The following is a 19,656-nucleotide window of genomic DNA, read 5'->3' as shown; positions in this document are numbered from 1 at the left end:
CTAATGCAATGAATTCAGTTTAGTCCGTGGACTATCACAATAATTGCCAAAAAGCAAGGTAGAGACTCCCAGATCATCCAGGACTTGGCTACTAATATTTATTTCTACCATCCATGCTTCATATTGATTATTTCTGGAAAAACTAAGCATGGTCTGTTTGTTCTAAGGACATTGTGTCTATTGTTACAGGTATGAAGCATTTTTTAAACTGTTACCTGTGTTATACTTTTCTTCTCTACCTAATATCATTTTTGTAAATACTTGTATATTGCATGGTCATAATGACCAATTTTAATTTCCTCCTAGCCATTAAGTTTTGATAATGTCCATAGAACAGAAAAAGCATATCTTCACACATATCTGAATCAGATATTTTTCAAATTGTTGACAGATTGATGTGTTCATTCCTGTGTGCTATATTTCTATATCTCAAATAAAGGAAACTGGACAATGCTTAACACTTGTCATAGCCAAGAAAGATCCTTAATCACCCTTGTCTGAGGTTCTTCTCAAAGTGTTATACATATCACTATTAAGGGGTTGCATTAGAGAACAAGCTTTAGAAGAGTTCATCCTAAATTTGAAGATCTGTTATGCTGCATAAAAATGTAAAAGTATTCTTCACTGTGTGTAAAATGGTGGTGTGTTTTAAAAAGCTGAATATTATCAGCCTAGAGTATGTTAAATTCAAGGTTGAATCTGCTACAAAACTATCATAGGAAACACTTTCCAGGAATTCAGAACATAGAGACTTTCTATATTGCTGCTTTTATTTTCACCATGTGGTCTTTCCTTTTCACTCTTTTTTAAAAAAATGAAATAGATTCTTGTTTCATACATCTTGACCACGTATTCATATATATGTATATAAATGCATTTGTTTTTGAGAGTTTCATGAACCATATTTAAGCTTTTCACTCCCTTTCCTCAACTCTTCCCAGATCCATGCCTCCCTTCACTAACCATTCAATTCTATTCCTTTGTTTTTTAAAGCAGCAATACTATTTTGTGCTACCAAAATATTTCTGGATGTGTAGGGGCCCAGAAAATTGTCTTCAAGTTACCAGGGGTTACACTCTTAAAACAAAACAAAACAAAACAAAACAAAGCCCCACCTCTCCTTTGCCCACCAGGAAACAGTTGACAATAGCTTCACATCTGTGGTAAGAGTTTGTGTCGAGCCCTCATCTTCTACAATGGGTGGACTCTGTCTTGAGTTTGTACAGTTTTGTGCACACTGTCAGAACATCTGTCAGTCTACAAGTGCAATCGTCGTCTAAATGACAGGCTTAGAGAACCATACAAACCTTGTACTCAAACCAAAAAAAAAGCCATAAAAACAAAAATAAAACTAACCTAAAAGATGCAGCAGAAGGATTTTGATCTTTATTAATCAAATTCTATACATGAGGGTGTAGTAGTTAGGGTTCCTATTGCCCTCATGAAACACCATGACCAAAAGCAATGTGGCGCGAAAGGAATTGATTTTATGTTACATGTCCTAGTTGCAGCCCATCATTAAGGGATGACGGCAGGAAACTGGAGGAGGCAGAAACTGAAGCAGAGCTCATGGACTGGCTGTTCACCATAGCTTGCTCAGCCTGCTTATACCACCCAGGACCACGTGCCCAAGGGTGACACCACCCACCATCAGCTGTGCCCTCCAACACAAATTATTATTAATACAGAAAACTCCCACAGACTTGTCTAGTGAACACATGGGGTCTTTTACTCAACTGAGCCTATTATTTCAAGAAACTATGTTCATGTCGAGTAGACAGAAAGCCAACTGAGACAGACTGCTCAGAAGGGTTCAGAATTCCGGTGTGTCTACACATCCAGAAGTATACTGACAGCACAAATGAAGTTCATGGGCTATTTTTAAGAAAAAGATGAAGTTGGGGGTAGAAAGATTTATCTGGGAGGAATTAAGGGGATGAGATGAGTTGTGTATATGACAAAAACAAATTGTTTGAAATTTTCACAGAATAAATTAATTATTTATTATAAATTCTTTATGCTTTAATATCACCTTATAATATTTTTTCTTTTATTTTTCACTGGTGTCCAATATGACAGTAACCAAGGATGTTAAAAAACAACAAAGTGAGAAAAAAATATACTACATCAAAGGAAGACAATAGGTGAAATACACACAAAATTTGTTTTAGGAAACCTCTGATTTCAATTTTTTGAACATTTTTAAATAAGAGAAAGCAGAGACTTGTCTTTAATTCTTTAAGTGAATTTAGTTTTCACCCACTATGACGTTTAGAATAAGTTGGTCTCACTGAATCAATAAGTACTAATATAAGACTATTATGAATGCAGTTGAATTTTTGGAGCAGGTAACAATGGGAATGAAAAGTGTGTTGAGTTGTCTTAGGATTTTGTTTTAAGGTATTGGGTGTTGATATTTTTACTTATTATTCTGGAAATCTAAGATTTTTGAACATATAAGGCTTACTCTTAATAGAAGACTGAAGAATTCCAGGTAATGTATGGATATTGTATAGCATAGGGCAATACAAATTTTATTATTTTTCTCCTAATAGCTCTGCATATTTCCAGTTTATTGCAACAAAAAAGAATATCCATGCCCTCATGATGCCTGGGTAGCTGGCTAGGTATCTAGTACCGTGCGCTGCATCCATTAAGTGAGTCTTAACACTAATTAGAAAGCTGTTGGTTTCTACAAAATACAAAATAGGAGTACAACTATTAAAAGTTTATAAAACCTTGCCATGCTGACTTTTGTTATAAATATAGGCATCATAGCTTGATAGGACTATTATTGATTGCTTCCTTATATAGTAATTTACATGATTTACATAGTCCTTTTGGGTACTACTAAAGCTAGACCTTAGGAAGGAGTCTTTCAGATTAAATCAGACTATATCTTCCTTCACTCTTAAAATAGAACAAGCTACCACCACTTTGTTAGTCTAGAAAATTCCTAGGTGATTTTTAAAACATACATTTATAACCACCTCAGAATACAATCACCACTAGTGATGAAAACTGGATGCAGCCTATAGGATTTCTTTTCTGCAGTTGATTTTGAACTGCCTAAGTTACACTAGGGATGCACAGCATAGAAATACAGTGTTTAATACTGTATGGAATTTTTCATCTCTATGTGGTTTATTTTTATACTCAGAGATTATTCTCAAATTTATTTTATAAGTACATAAAATATTTATCTGGTCTAAAGAACCAAATGAATAAAGACCAATACTTTTAAAGGCCTGACTTCAAGTCCAATACTTTTTCTCTAAGTAGCTTATACACATTCATTTTTAAATTAGCTTTTTGAAATCTAATCCTTATGAATGTATTTATTAAACACACTACTTCTACCAAGAAAATATAATATAAAATTGTCCCCAAACACTAAATATTTGATATTTGTACCTTTAACACTAGTAATTCAAGGACATGATGCTGCAGTACATGTGAATGAGATAGAAAGTCTCATATTGGTTCAGGAAGTGAACAGGGAGGATAGTGGTTAGAGCAGAGCTTAATGGTACCAGACCTTATGAGAGATCCTAGCTTTTACATATTTACTTTAGATGCCTGTTGGCAAAGATGATGTGAGGACAGAGTCTCAGACCTGGAACCACAATAGCCTTAATGAGCAATGAGGGCTGCCACTGAACATCAGAGGAGCCCTGCTTCATCATATCCAACAGCTGACCAATGGTCACTATTATGTGAGTATAGGTGTATAGACAGTGGTACCTGTTCCTCCATCTGCCAACTCCTTGGATGTTAGAGATTGGAGAAAGCCAGTGCATAGGCATTTTGCACAGTTAGAGATAAGTAGCAATGTTTAATTCAAGTCTTCATAGAGAAGTTAGGTATAATTCTAATGATCATTTTATATTACTAGGTTTTTTCCCTTGAAATTTTTATCATCATCATCATCATTATTATTATTACTTCCATCCATTTAACATTTTGAATATTATGCATCCAGGGAACTTTCCACTCTTGTCCAGTCTGTTTTTCTGTTCTGCATGCTTCTTGTACTTTGATAGGCATCTCCTTCTTTAGGTTATGGGAATTTTCATCTATGATTTTACTGAAAATATTTTCTGTGCCTTCCACCTGGGTTTCTTCTTAGTCCTCTAATGGCATAATTTTTAGAACTGATATTTTCATATTATCCCAGATTTTCTTCATGTTTGTACCAGGACTTTTTTACATTCATCATTTTCTTTGACAAAGGCATCTATTTCTTGTCTTCAATGCCTATGATTATCTTTTCCATCTCTTTTATTCTGATCTTAAAGCTTGACTCTGTGGTGCCTGTTTAAGTTTCTAAACTTTCCACCTTAGGTTTTCTTTATTGAATACACTTTCAAATCATGAACTGATTTACTAACACCCTTCCTTAGTTTGTGATGTCAGATTTTAAGGGATCAATACAATTCCTCTTTAAGGACCTCTATCATATTCATAAAGGGTATTTTAAGGTCTTTATCTTAAGTATCAGCTACATTGTAGTATTCAAAGCCTGCTGTGGTAGGGTTCCTGGGATCTAGTAGAAATATTCTGTCCTGGTTGACAATTATTATGTTTTCATGTTGGCTTCCAGAAATATGAGTTGGGGAATAATTTAATTCTAGGTGCTAATTTCTGATCTTGTCTTTGTTGGCTCAGTGTTTCTGTTGCCCTTTCTGGTTCTTAGGTGAGGCTGATGCCTATGTGTTCCCTAGTAGAAAATTCTTCTAGGTTCCTGATAGGTATGTCCACTGAGTATTATAAGTAAAATGTGTTTCTAGGTATTGGGAGCTCACACTTAGGAATGGGGATTTCATTACAGAGTAAGTATGGGGGTCCACAGAATGGAGGAAAGCAGTGTGTTTGTGGTGACTATTTCTTGGCTGTCAACTTGACTACATTTGGAATTAACTAATACTTGAAAATGACTGAGCACACCTATGAGGGATGTTTGCTTATACCGTTGAAGTTGTAAGATCCACTTCCAATCCAAATCTTTAGGTGGGAAGGCACACATTTCATCTGGGTTACACTTTTAGATGGAAATCTATATAAAGTACATGGAAGAAAGTAAGTTACTTTTTTTTGTCTGCTTGCTCTTGCCCTCATTAGCAAGTCCACTCCTCCACTAGCATTGGAGTCATTTTCTTTGGCATTCTGGTGTATACTGAGGTCCATCTGAGACATCAAGCGTTTTAGACTGAACAACCACTGAATTCTTGGATCTTCCCTTCATACGTAATCATTGCTGTAATAGCAGGACCACAACCCGTAAGTCCTTGTTCATTCTATACTATTCTCTAGAGAACCATTACTAATAGTTTTTCATTAGGATCTGCTTCATCTCCTGGAAATGGTACCAGAGAGTAGGGAGACACTGAAGTAGGTGATCTGCAGCAAAGTTGGGCATGAGACTGGGAGACTGGACTTGGTGAAATGCAGAGATGAAGACCTACAGTTAGTCTACCTGCTTCCGTGGCTGGAGTGGCCTGTAAGATTCTATGAGAGGGCTATTGGGATGGGTTCCTGGGATACAGCAAAGAATAGAGGGAAAGATGTTTGGAGGCAAAGATCTATGTGATTCAGTGAGGAAGGAGACAAAGGGAAATGGAGACTGCTGCAGATATTCTGCTGGAGAATTGGGGATAAAGCTGTGGCATTGGATTTAGATGAGTTGAGTAAGAGGTGAACATTTGTAATTTTTTATAGAAGCTTATTTTACTTTATTCAGATTGCAAACAACATCAAAACCCCTCAATGAAATGCTGAAATTTGTGTTAGTATTCCTTCATCCCCTGAGTCTATAGTAAAGCCCATTTTTTTCTTCTAATTCCAGACGAACACCGCTTGATTGTTTTCCTTAAGTCCGTCTATTACCAGACACTGATTCTCAGCAGTGCACCTGCATCTGCTGATGCCTTTCTCAGCCGAGTTCCTTGTGATGATCACATTTAGGGCACAACAGATTATTCTGATCCTCCATCAGGTTATACCAACATAAAATGTGAACAAATTGTAGGCCAGTTTTTTTCCCACAGGGTTGATCAACATATTTTTATGGGTAAATAGCCATGGCGTCTCTTTGAACAGCACAAATAATGAATTAACAATTAAACACAGAACTTTACATGGTGAGTATTTTATTATAGAATCTATAGTCCTTTAAAACACTTTATTGTGTTTCATATCTTTTCAAAAAAATTAGGATATTTTATATAGCTGCTGCAAAGGCACAAGACACACTGCCATTTTGGTAACTTTGAAAATCCAATCGTGAAAATAAAATTTCAAAGATGAATATAAATTCACTAATTTGAAGACCCCTAGGGAAAGGAAAATGATTTCAGAATGAAATTATTATTCTCTGTTTTTTCATTGCTCAAATTACTATCTAGTAAATGGAAGTAACAGGTAGTGACTATCGATTTAAAAAAAAACAGGCAAAATAGTTTATAATAAGCTTCACAGTACACTCAATTTCACTCCCAAGTTCATTGTCTTTTTTTTTTATTGAAAAAAAATTTCTGCCTCCTCCCAGCCTCCCATTTCCCTCCTCCTCCCCCCACTCCTCTCCCCATCCCTCTCCAGTCTGAAGAGCAGTCAGGGTTCCCTGCCCTGTGGAAAGTCCAAAGTCCTCCCCCCTCCATCCTGATTTAGGAAGGTGAACATCCAAACTGGCTAGGCTCCCACGAAGCCAGAACATGAAGTAGGATCAAAACCCAGTGCCATTGTCCTTGGCTTCTCATCAGCCCTCATTGTTCGCCATGTTCAGAGAGTCCGGTTTTATCCCATGCTTTTTCAGTCCCAGTCCAGCTGGCCTTGGTGAGCTCCCAATAGATCAGCCCCACTGTCTCCGTGGGTGGGTGCACCCCTCGTTGTCCTGACTTCTTTGCTCATGTTCTCCCTCCTTCTACTCCTCATTGGGACATTGGGGGCTCAGTCCGGTGCTCCAGTGTGGGTCTCTGTCTATATCTCCATCCATCGCCAGATGAAGGTTCTATGGTGATATGCAAGGTACTCATAAGTATGGCTATAGGATAGGGTCATTTCAGGTTCCCTATCCTCAGCTGCCCAAGGAACTAACTGGGGACATTGCCCTGGGCACCTGGGAGCCCCTCTAGGTCCTGAATATCTATGTCCCTCATATAAAAGCACCCACGTACGTAAAAGAAACATTACTAAAACTCAAGGCTGCCATCAAACTGCACACACTAATAGTAGGAGACTTCAACACTCCTCTCACACCAATGGACAGGTTAATCAGACAGAAACCTAACAGAGAAATAAGAGAATTAATGGAGGTAATGAATCAAATGGACTTAACAGACATCTATAGAACATTCCACCCAAATAGGAAAGAATATACCTTCTTCTCTGCAGCTCATGGAACCTTCTCAAAAATTGACCACATACTCGGTAACAAAGAAAACTTCCACAGTTACAAAAAAAAATATTAGTAACCACCTGTGTCTTTTCAGATCACCATGGATTAAAGTTAGAATTCAACATTTGTAATTAATCTTCTAAGTTCCCTGAGTGGAGACTAGCCATGCATTTATATATTATTTATGTAACAGTAATAGTCAAAGCAAAATAAACCACAAATTTGAGAGGGAATGTGGCATGGGACATGAGAGAGGTTTGAGGAAGGTGACATTGGGTATTTGGTGGAGGAAACAGAAGGTGATTGTGATATAATCGTATTTTTATGTATTTTTAATAAAATAAGAATATTAAGTGAAGAGACAGTTCCACTGACACAGTCCTGATTCCTACTCATGTGTTTTTAATTATGTTAGGATATGCTTTCACTGTAAGAGCAGAACAATATTCAACCTCATTTGAATCAATATCTGAGGGACTGAGAAACTGTCTTAGACAGACAAGGCAGATGAGGTCTCAAGCATGAATATCAATATTATAGTGATAAAACTTCAATAAAGAGCTAAGCTAATTGATTTATATGTTAAGGAATTCTTAAGCACCCAAATATGTCACGCACATAAAAGCTTCATATTTTGTCTTTAAAATATGCATACACCCTTCCCCCTTTTGCCTATGCTCAGGCAAAAACTCAGTCAATCACAAACAACAATATCAGGAATTAGACCTGCTAGAAAGAAGGGTTTCCATGGGAGAGAGAGGGAATAAAAGAGGAAATGAGAGGTAAGATAACCAAAATTCATTATGTACATGTATGAAACTGTCAATCAAGAAAAATGGGCTAAAATGTTACTAATATTTAAACCTACATTAATGATTAGGATATGCTTTTGGTTTTGTTTCCTTTCTATTTTTAATCTACATATTGTGAAGAATGGAAATTCACAAAGAAATGGTTGGTTAAATGTTTTTATATTAAATGAACTAAATAAAATATATAACATATTATTTATCTTTTCACACAGTATTTTAAGCCTGTACTTCACATTCCATATCAATTCACTATTAAAACTAAAGATTGCAATGGTCTGTTAAAGAATCTAATTGTGTATTTGTACAAGCCTTTTGAAATATTTTTATCTCATCAAAAAGAAACTATTGATGTATTTTTTTGCGTTTTATAAATGGTACCTCATGGATATTTCACACAAATAGAGTCATATATGTTCCTTGTGACTGATTTCTTTCATTTCACAAAGCAGTTTATTTGGGGTGGGTGTAGTAGCTTACTAATCTGCTTGCTGGTAGCGTGTCTATTCAGTGTATTTGTCCTGCATTTTACTAGTCAAGCTGTCAGCGACTTGGAATGAGGGAAGTTAGAGACCCAATACTCAAGACCGACAGGATCACAAATGGGATTGTGCAGAGGAATCTTGGAACAATCTTGGAATTCTAAGCTTACTCACCTGGAGTAGCTATATTGCATTGGGGTAGAGTCAGGAGTAAACAAGAAATATAAGCTGTTTGTATCTCCTGGGAACAGAATCCAGCTTTGTGTAGACAAAGCATAGGAAGAGGAAGGAGAACACCCATCTACTTGCTCCTACTCAATTGCAACTCATCTCCTGCTTTGAATCGGGAGGAGGGTGGTGATGAACAGCTCTTGGCAGCACCGGAGCATCCCACTCTTTCTTACTGAGTTGTGCTAAAACTGCTTGCATAGATGTTTCCATACCTGTTCCATGTCCAGAGGACAACTTTCACATAGTTTAAAGTTTCTTTCTAAAATCGCTTGTGTCTTTTATGACCATTTGCTGTACAGAAACCTGTGAAGGCAGAGATATCCGGCGCTTAAAAGAAATCTCACACTGGCTCAGAACTGAGAGACAGACATTTATTTAGGAGGAAAACATACAAACCAGGATTGTCTGCTTGAATGGTGGATGGAGATAAGATCCAAACAACCCGAAAGAGCAAAATGGGAACCAGGGGGGAAGAGAGAAGGGTCCGGAAGCGTTTTGGCTTCAGGGTAAATAGTCTATGAGACCACGGCCCAGTAGGTGGGTAAACCTTCCTGCAGCAGTGAAGATCCTCACATCATCACTGAAAAAATTTTGGACCATTTATTTCTAAAGTTCACACTATTATTTTTAAATGTATTATGAAAGTGACCAAATACTCAGATGGTTCAGCTGGAAGCTTTTTAAAGGGAACTTGATTAAGGACATATCTGTTGTGCTCACATTGATCTGTAATATCATTCAAGAAAATCAACTATTTAGGATATAAAATGTTTTTAAAAAACAGTTCAGGGGGATGGCTCAGCAGTTAAGAGCATTGCCTGCTCTTCCAAAGGTCCTGAGTTCAATTCCCAGCAACCACATGGTGGCTCACAACCATCTGAAATGAGATCTGATGCCCTCTTCTGGCTGTAGGCAGACACACAGAGAGAATATTGTATACATAATAAATAAAAAAAAAAGTTCAGTTTGGTATTTGTAACAATTACATTTTTTGAAACTCAGAGGGTAATCAAAATAACTAAGAAATTTCCTTATAAATTTAAAATAAAAAACATTAAATGTTAACATTGTAGTATCATTCAATTAAAATACAGCATTGACAGTCATGGATTTAATAGTGAATGCTCAAAAGTGTCAATTTTATTGTGAATTCAACCAGTACTATTACAGTATTGTTTGTTTGTTGAGACAAAATGTTATAGAATTTTTGTACTTTTAGGGACATAATCTAACTAAAGATAAAAGGAAAGTTGTGCATTTCATGGAAAGAAAAGTAACTATCGCTCCATTTTATTAAGCTTTTCTGTACAACTAACTTTTTCTTCTTCAAATCATTTCATTTAAATCCCCTAACAAAACACATTCTTCTCATTTTCAGGTGAAAAGGAGCTTGCTTCCTGCCTTACACTAGGGCTCCCTGAAGCAAGGTTCAAACAAGGACATGTAGTTATATAGTTCATTTGAGGCGAAGCAGTAAATGGATTGAAAAGTGGGACAGCAGAAAAGATACAAATTCTATAGCTGACAGTAGCAAGTGACACTTCAGTTGTCCCTGACTGTATCAGAACACTGCATCCTAAGACTGAGGATTCATTGATTCCTTATTCATCTTGATCAACCATATTCTCCTGGACCATTCACTGTACATCCTTTCTAGGGTGTTCATGGTTGAGGCTGGAGAGGAGGATTAATGTTTACAAGTAGTGGATATTCTTCCAGAAGACCTGGGTTCAGGTCTCATCACCCAAATGGAGCTCACAACTGCCTAGAACTACAATTAATTTAAATCCCCTAACAGTCTTTTGACTTTAGCCTGCACAAGGCATTCAGGTAGTACACTTCCATACAATGAGGTCAATACTTATTTACATAAAGTAAAAATAAATCTGAGTAAAAAGAGGTGCTTAATGCTCTGTTTTAGCAGCCTCACCCTATTATTGAAGCTACATGAAAGCAAGAGCAGAAAGTGAAAGGTCCCTATCCCAGACATTGGTGTAATTGCTACTTGAGCCTATTAGAGTCTGGCAACTCTAAGAATGAATTAGAGGCAAAGAATGTAGTAGTGAGTTTTGTGACAGTAGAACTTTGAATATACTCTTTTTTCCATAAACTATAAATATACTTTATATGTCATCCAGGCAATAAATTGGTTCAACCAAAAGAAAGAGGGAGTGCTAATATATCCTATGGACATCCATCTATTGGACTAGAGCAAAATTTCTTTTTTTCATAACCAACCTGATCTGCTTTTTGCCAAAGTCTTTCCTGTTATTGTGTTCTCAGTGCTTCATCTTCATTGTGGACCTCACTCCCACAATCTAAGATACTGGATCAGATACAACACATTCTACATTAATGTGTGCTAAATAGAGAGCACCCAAATCCAATAGCTCTTTTGCTCCTTTATTCTTTCCTGCTGTAGTTACTCTATATTCTTCTTCCCATTATTAAACATCTCCTTGGGGAGTTATTATTTTCCTTATTTTTTATTTACAGAATTTATTTATTTTATATCATTACCACAGTTTTACCTCCCTCCTCTTCTCCCATATTCGTCCTGCTCCTTCTTTCTCCCTGCTCCATCTATTCCCCCTTTGTTTCTATTCATAAAGAGAAAGGACTCCCATGGGTACCAACAAAGTATGACATATCATGCTGCTTTAAGACTAAGCACTTCCCCTTGTATTTAGGTTTGGCAACACAATCCAATATGAGGAATAGTTTACCATAGCAGGCTAAAACACTAAGGACAGCCTCTGTTTCCATTGATAGGAGTCCCACAAGAAGACCAAGCTATACAACTCTCATATATATGTAAAGGGCTTAGGTCAGTCATGGAAAGGAAAAATAGAAGTGGAATGGGGGAGAGTGGGGATGAGAAGTTGCGGATCAGATTGGGCAAATGGACAGAGTGGGGGAGTCCTGAAAAAGATGACTGAGTCAGGTAGAAACCTGATGTAAGGGAAACTCCCATGATTCTACAAGGATGATCCCATCTAAGACACTAGAAATAGTGGATATGTATCCTGAATTGGCCATCTACTGTGATCAGATTGGTAACTACCCTAACTATCATTAGAGACCCTTCATCCAGTAACTGATGTAAGAGGATGCAGACCCATAGCCAAATATTAGTTGAGCTTGGGAAACACTGCAGAAGAGAGGAGGAAGGATTATAGGAACCTGAGGGGTCAAGAACATCACAAGAAAACCCACAGAAATAACTAAATCGGCTAACTAACCTGGCTCATAGGAACTCACAGAGTCTGAACCAGCAACCATGGCAGCCTGCGTGGGAATTTCTTCTTTACTCAGTTTTCTTTCAACTTTATCTAATTTTGCCTGTGTCAACCTAGACATAGAATCTAACTTAAAGATGTCGTTTCTATACTTCTCTTGTGTTATCTAACATTATACTCTCTTAGAAAGCAGAATTTCAGTTGTGACAAATACATGGTAATAATTATGCTACCAATGCATTTCCGTTCTTCTAAGATATTAAATATGAAAGGGATTTTAAAGGCCAATTATTTTTCTCTTTTTACCATTGTACTATAGACACTTGTATCCGTTCTTGTCTCTAAATCAGCACAAATATGTTAATTGAATAGAAATTTATAAACTTGTAAAGGCATATGTATTAAACTCAAAGCTTCCAATCGTAAATGAGCTGTACCTTTATGAGTTAGAGTAAGCAAAGAAAACAGGCTGTAACTAAATGCGGCATTGATCCCATAGTTATACATGCAAACAGAAGAAAATTACACCATATTGGTGCCTAATAATAGCAAAGAATAAAACCTAAGTATGTCCAATCTAAGAAATATGAAGTAAGAATACCTAAAAAATAAGGATAAGAATTGATCAGAAGTAACTGGCTAATTTTGACTATCAGTAGAATTAGATCAGGTAAAGCATATTTCCTTTCAAAAACCTGTCCACATTATTGAATAACTAGTCATGTGAATGAAAATCACTACAGGATTTTGCTCAAGAGTGAGAAATCTCTTAGAAAACCACGGATTAGGATATTTAATAAAAAAGTACAGCATAAATGGAGAGAAACAAACCACAGAAAAGCATGAATTCTGGGAGCATTGAGGTGGCAATTTTCTCAAGGCTGGGATATGTAAAAACACAGACTAAAAAGCAGCAGAGGAAATCAATAGTTATTAAAATAGATTTTGCCACATTGAATATAAAATGTGAAGAATAAAGTATGATTTCACAAAATTGAAATAAAAGCTGTTAATTTTGGCAATGCATAAAATAAATAGATATTTTGAGCAGGAAAGCAGTAGCAAGATAAAAAGTTGTTATAAACAAATTGAGAACAGTTGAGAATATGATTAGTATCAAGCAGAGTGGGATTTTGGAAGGAAGTCCCTTTTCACACCAGAGGTTAGGGCCAAGGAGAAGTAAATAAAAATGACTACAAATTATGTTCAGCTCATCTTTTCATAAGGAGGTATTGAGTACTCATTTTGAATTACAATTGACCTTGGGGTTAGGTTTTCAATAACTTAAGTGGAAATGGTATGAAACTTTCTAGTCCAGACTTAAAGAGGCTTGGGCATTACATGCCTAAATAACATTACCAGGCTGATCAGTCAGCAACCACACTCCTCTTTTGCATGAATGAGCCCATAACAAACTGACCCTAAACCTCAATGAGTTGCAGGAGATCCAAAGCTCTTGAAGATGCATGACAATAGAAGCAAGGCTGTCCACCATGGAGAGAGAAGAAAATTATTTTCTTTGAAGCCATATAAAGTTAATGTTGTGGTTACTGCACACACACACACACACACACACACACAAAGAGAGAGAGAGAGAGAGAGAGAGAGAGAGAGAGAGAGAGAGAGAGAGAGAGAGAGAGAGAGAGAAAGAAAGAAAGAACACTAATATTGACTAGAAAACAAAGGAAAGCAGACAGCTCAAATGAAGAGAGTTTCTGTAACCCAAATACTTTGTAATCAGGAAGCTAAGGAAATATAAATAAACATTATTTTTAATAGAAGAGAAAGAAAAAAATATTTTGAAGGTTGTAATGACAATGCAAAGGCTTTCTCAAGGCTACAGAATTCTGAAATATCTGAATTGGTTTCTATGGAGAAAATATCACCTGCCTCCCTGGCAGGGAACTCTGACATACACAATGGGCTTTTAAATTATTGTAAGTTAGTGAATGCTATGGATTTATCCTTTCCCGTTGAAATGGCATGTAAAACCAGTACAAAAATTTGTAGGTTCAACTTCCCTCAAAAAGTGGAGCCTCTTCCTCATTCCTAAAACTTAAATCTGCGTTATAAGCAGCCTTAACCATGCAGTATGCAGAACTGGTGTGTTCCAAGCCTAGTCTTTACAGGTCTGATCTTCTTTTGGTAAAACTCTAAGAAGATTAGGTCTTGAGAAATAAAATCACTATCCTGCACCATCCACCAGATGTGGAAGAATGGTCATCTCATGTTACCATCTTATGCTTGTGCAAAGAAATACTCTGGAAAAGCAACTGAAAGAACAAAGAGTTTATTTTGTCTCCTGGGCCTAGGTACATCTCATCATTAAGGGGAAGTTACAGCGACAGGAGCCGAAGGCAACTAGTCACATTGCATCCACAGTCAAACACTAGGGAACACTCAGCCTGTTGTTCCCTTGTAAGGAAGTTCAGGACCTAAATTCAGCATTGGACCCACCCACTTTTAGTGGTGGTCTTTCCTTCTCAATTTGTGTTATTATGGAAATGTAATTTGTCCCCTACAGTTGTTCCTGAAGGCTTTTCTCCCAGGAGACTGAATATGTTGTAAAGATAATGCATATCTCTAACCATCACAAACACCATCTGGCTCATGGAGATACCACACACTGTTGCTCAGTGAATTACTACAGGAAAGTGCAGCTGAGTAGAAAAATCATTGAGACCAAATCAAACACAGACCAAACACTTTTGTGTTAAGCAATGAGTCTGAATATTTTTAACAGCAAAATCAATGAGAAGTCACACTAATCTCTTATAACCATTCACAAGTGTAGTAAGGCTAGAGCTAAAGCTCTAGACCTGTGAATTAGAGACAAAATTCTATGCATAAAGGAGACAAACTATTTTTATATAGAAAAGACCCGCTGTGACAACAGAAGAATGTCACTACACACATCTTTATATATTAATGTATTTTCATATTTGGAAGATTCTTTCTTTTGGGTTTCACAAAGACACTTCTTCCTTCACTGATTAGTCTCCTCTTTTGTTGACTCTTCAGAGGTGCCACTATTATGGGATAATCTTTTTTGCACACTGTGATGATTGATCTCTGCTTAAGGCACCTTCAGATTTGTTTAATAAAGAACTAAATAGCCATTAGCTAGGCAGCGGAGAATAGGTGGGACCTCCAGACAGAGACTCGGGGAAGAATATAGGCACGTGGGAAACACCAGCGAGACGTGGAACAAGGCAGAGGTACAGAATGGAAGAGGGGTTAAAAAGTCACGTGGTAGAATGTAGGTGAAGAGAAACAGGTTAATCTGAGTTATAAAAGCTAGTTGGGAACAAGCCTAAGCTAAGAACCAAAGTTTCATAATTAGTAATAAATCTCCATGTCATTTTGGAGGGGCAGGCAGTCTAAGAAAGTATGACAAGAAAGATTGTAAATCACAGAATTGCTACACTAACTTTCAGAGAAGCTAAAACTGTTGAACTTAGGTTTTACTTGTCATTTTCCCCTGTGTACTTCACAACAAAAAATATAAAATGTAAGAAAAGATCCAGATGGCACAGCAGAAATAACATCTCACTTCTTAGAACACAGTTACTTTCACTTTAACATCTTAAACATGGTAATTTCTGAGAAAAGAGTCACCCTTAATATTTCTTTCTGAGATAAAACTTTGCCAATAGGTGTGAATGACAATATTTAACTTAGAAAATTTTGAACTTCATTTTTTTTTATTTCCCTAGTTAGAAAGTTCTAGAAAAGCTACATCACAGTAGAATCAAAGTAAATACTTGGTCATGATGGAAAGGGTAGTGGTTGCTCCAATGAAGTTTATCATCTATTTTTACTGTGATCGTACTGTGCAAAGACTCTTCCTCATATTATGAGGTCTGCGGTTTCCCAATGTGTCTTATTTTGGTCTTGAGGTGGGATTAATGTATTTAATAAGAGTTAGAGTGTTTCTAAAACAAACAGAAGAGAAAACAATATTAATGTCTACCACAACAAAACAGAGACCACAAAACTAAACGTAAGGCATCATGTCTATGAATGGTGATGACTGCTACAGAGACTAAGGGTGTTCTCTCCACCTGGAGACACTGGCGGTAAATAGAAAGGTGGGACAAAATGCTAGTATTAGTTCATTCAATCACTCTCAAAGTGATAACCTGACATTGAAGGTATGCTGTCTGGTTTTGTGTGTCAACTTGACAAAGCTACAGTCATCAGAGAGGAAGGAGTCCCAGTTGAGGAAATGCCTCCATGAGATCCAGCTGTAAGGCTTTTGTGCGATTAGTTATCAATGGAGGGAGGGCCCAGTTGTTTGTGGGTAGTGTCACCCCTGAACTAGTGGTCCTAAGTTCTACAAAACTGCAAGCTGTGAAAGCCAAAGAAAGCAATCAAACAAGCAACACCCCTCCACGGCCTCTTCATCAGTTTCTGCCTCCAGAATCCTGCCCTGTTTGAGTTCCAGGCCTGACTTCCTTCAGTGAGAAACAGCAATGTAGAATTATAATCAAAAATAACCCTTTTCTCCCTAACATGCACTTTAGTCTTGACGTTTCATTGCAGCAATAGAACCCTAACTAAGACAGAAGGCTACCAGAATATTGTTAAGACAGGACGTCATGTGAGCACTGGTCCTGAATTCTGGGATATGTTATAAAACATGAACATTTTCACTTAGATATATAACAAGTGAAAGTCTAGGGGAAGATTATACATCAATGAGGTACCAGGAATCCAAGTGGGAACCTAAACCAGCACCTAACATGGACTCGAGTCTAATGCTGAAATTTAGAGCCCTGTAAAAAAATATGTTTTGCCCTTAAAACATTGTAACTTCTGATAAAGAATTAATCTGCAGCCATTTAAACTTGAAACAATTTTCTGAAGTAAATATAAAGTTAAATGTCATAAAATACTGTCCACACATTAGTTCTCTAGTTTTGCAAATGTAAGTGCTAAGCACATTAAAATAAAATAAAAAAATATGAAAGGGGAATATGAATTAGAAGTTACCAGAAATAATGGGCATGGAATTCGAGACATGCAGGCTCCAATTAGCTGAAGCACCAAAGAAGTTTTGAAATAAATACACTCTTCCTGCCAATGTATTTAGTAGAAAGAATAAGAATGCCAGCAATAAAAATGGAAATAATTAAGACAATTGGAAATTTTATAACTGAAAAAAATTAAGGAATTCTTGCTGTTAAACTGCTCTCTAAATATTTAAGCTCATGGTATAGTCGTTTCCCTTGCTACACTGAATAAATTCACACCCATTGGATAAAATAGCATTCAGATAGGAAACAGGATAATCTCTTCATGTAAGGATCAAAAATTAATTATATCAGTGGATTTCTTTTTTAGGGTGGGGGAGAGGCACATATCAGATAGTTCTGAGGATGAGGCAATCTGGTGGGGCACTATGTATTCCCATTTTCTAAAAGGAATTATCAGAAGAAGAGTGGGCTCCCTGGTGATGTTTTAAAGTCAGTCTTAGATGGTATCAGTAGGCCAACTCAGCTCTCCCTTATCCCTGCAGTTTGTCTGAGCTTGCCTGGGGCCTCAACTCACCTTGTCTATCAAGAGAACAGGGTAGGAAGATGGCACGAAAGGTACTTACAGAGATTAAAGTTTTTCTCTCTGCAGTTGTTTTGAATTTTATACGTCTCCTGTGATCAAATGTTGCTGCTGATTTTTTTTTCTATCTGGTTTCTATTTGTAGTTCTCTCTATGTGAAACTGTCCTGGTTGCTATAACAAGGACCCCTAGGTTGTAAACCTTATAAATAATAGGATGTATTCTGTCAGCTCTGGATAGTGAGAAGTTCAAGATAAAGGCAGGGTTGTGTGGGGTGAGGACAAACTTCCTCATGGACAGCATCTGCTGGAGGTATTCTAACATGGAGGAATTACAAACAAACCCCTGGGAGCTCTATATTACTAAGATCATCTGATTTTTCTCCCAAATGCCTCAAAACTTCCTGCAAATACTTTTACAATTTGGTTTCAAGAATGGGAGAGGATAATAAACATTATACCGTAGGAAAACCTCCACCTTCTCACAAATCAGTATACAACATATATTTTCATTTTTGTATATTTTTGATAAAAGTTGAGAGACTTGGAACTAGCTGACACCATATGATTCTGTCAACCATATCTAAGAAGCAGTTTTGACTATGAGACCTTAAGCTTTCTCTGTTGTAATGGACTAAAGTTATTGTATTGTTTTAGAATAGCAATTCTTAACCTGTGGGTTACAGCCTTTTACAAACTTCTATCTCCAAAAATATTTACATTATTGAAAGACCCTCAGAGAGGACTTTTCCTCTCTAATGAAGACCCCAGAACCAGGACACTCCGAGACCAGGCCACAGGATGCAATTAGCAAGAGGTTTATTGAGTAAACACAGGTACCTGCGGGCAGCAAGTCTTTCTGAGGACTTGCACGCCTGCAGACTGGGGGGAGGTCTTTTTATAGGGAAGAACAAAAAGCAAGTTTACAGAAGCAAAAGTGTGGTTATTGGTTGACCGGAATGAGGTGGGGGCATGAATGGTTTCCTCTCTCAGCATGGATGTTTGGCAATAGTCATCCTGTTCCTATCTTATAGCTAACCTGCTTTGTTGACATCCTATCTTATTGACATCTTGCCTTGCAGTCTTCCTATCTCTATCTCCTGCTCTCTCAGGCACATGGGATGTTCTTACGGGAGCAGGCTGGCTGCTGATCTGGAGAGTTTTTTTAAAGCAAACAGGACATTCCCCCGGGAGCATGCTAGCTGTGGGTTTTGAGGAGGGGGTCTGTAGGGTCTTTCAATTATGATCCATAAAAGTAGTAAAATATAGTTTTGAAGTAGCAACAAAAATTATTTTATGGTTGGAGATCAGTACAACATGAGGAACTGTATTAAAGGGTCACACATGAGTAGAATTGAGAACCAACCTCTAGAGTTTTTGGCTTTGACCCAGCATGCAGTTGAATCTCTTGTGAAACTTTCATTTCCTCCCATGGTTGCTTTTAGCTTTTTGAGGACAACTACAGATCAGTTTTTGTTCTAGCAGCATAAGAGAAGGTTTATTGTGACTTACAGTTTGAAGGTGCAGTCCATCATAGCAGGGAAGGCATGGCCAAAGGAACGCAAGGCAACTGAGCATGCAGCACCTACAGACAAGATGCAAAGTGTAGAAAAAAAGGTGGGATAGAGCTGTCAGCCTAATGGTCCACCCTTTAAAATATCCCTCATATGTCACAGAGTCTTTTTATATCTGTCACCTGTTCGTCATCATCTGACCTCTTTCTATTCAATCATTAAATTGTTGGAAGCCTGGAAAGTCGATTAACTTAAATATGGCTACATCAATGGAATGACAACAACAGAGAGTAGCTGGTGTGACACTGTACGCACCACTAAAGAATAAGAAAGAGGGGTATTAAGGATATTAGAGAAGATAAAAAAAAATAAAAATATAAAGAATAAAATATAAAATATAGTAAAACTAAGGGATTAAAAACTACAATAA

This window comes from Microtus pennsylvanicus, chromosome 19, assembly GCF_037038515.1.
Source record: "Microtus pennsylvanicus isolate mMicPen1 chromosome 19, mMicPen1.hap1, whole genome shotgun sequence".
Lineage (NCBI taxonomy): Eukaryota > Metazoa > Chordata > Mammalia > Rodentia > Cricetidae > Microtus > Microtus pennsylvanicus.
Note: the sequence above shows the minus strand (reverse complement) of the source record.